This window comes from Ursus americanus, chromosome X, assembly GCF_024610735.1.
Source record: "Ursus americanus isolate L20-20 chromosome X, mUrsAme1.1.p, whole genome shotgun sequence".
NCBI lineage: Eukaryota > Metazoa > Chordata > Mammalia > Carnivora > Ursidae > Ursus > Ursus americanus.
Window position 1 is genome coordinate 1705854 of NC_142164.1, and position 906 is coordinate 1706759.

Genomic DNA, 906 nt, shown 5'->3' on the forward strand with positions numbered 1-906 from the left:
GCTGATGTCTACGTCTGCCTCCCCCACCAGGCAGACAGGACGCAACTCTGGCCAGGGGGCAGTCACCCCTGGGTTCGCAAGGCCAGGCCTGGCCTCCCACAGACCAAGCACTCCCCAGCCTTCCTTGGCACCAGGTCTCACAAAGGTACATTCAGGTCCCACATCATTGCATGCCTGCCCCTGCCCCTAAGGTCTTTGGGTGGGGCCCTGGTGACCCACAGGCTGGACTGGGGATGTGTATGCACCAGGGATGGGGGAACCAGGGTAAGGGCCCTGGGACCTGGATTAGGGGCAGAGGGAGAGGGAAGGTGTCACTGGCCTTGGTACAGGTGTGAGTATGAGTGGCTTTAGGACAAAGGGTAGGCAGCAGGGGCCTCCGTATCAGCCTGTTCTGCCAGCAAAGCCCATCTCTGTGGGTGCACACCTGGGACAGGGATGCTTCCTGGAAGAGAGGTACTGATGCTGTCTGAGCAGCTGAGCTCCTACATCCTTGTGAAGGGTGACTTTAGTACCCTGGCCAGGGCAGGTAAGATTGGGGAGGCTCTTGGAGAAGCTTCTGGAACCAGGCCCTCTTACCTCCCTGCTATTGAAGCAGTGTCCAGGATGCAGGCCCTGGGGGCTCTGTGCACAACAGAGCGCCAGCATGCAAATGCAGCTTAAATCCAGGAGGGAGAGAGGGAGGTTGGTGGCGGCTCCTGGGCTTGAGTGAAATGCATTTATTATGCTCAAGTCCAAATCAGCGCTGCACCCTGCTGGGCCACTTACTAAGTGAAGGGGCATCAGCAGTCAATGGGAAGGGCGAACATTTGAAGCAGCAGGGTCTTCTAGATCTTTCTCCTAGTAGTGCAAAAACCAAGTGGAGCTAAGGCCTGCCCCCCCCACCAGTCCTAAAGGAGCAGGGGGCTC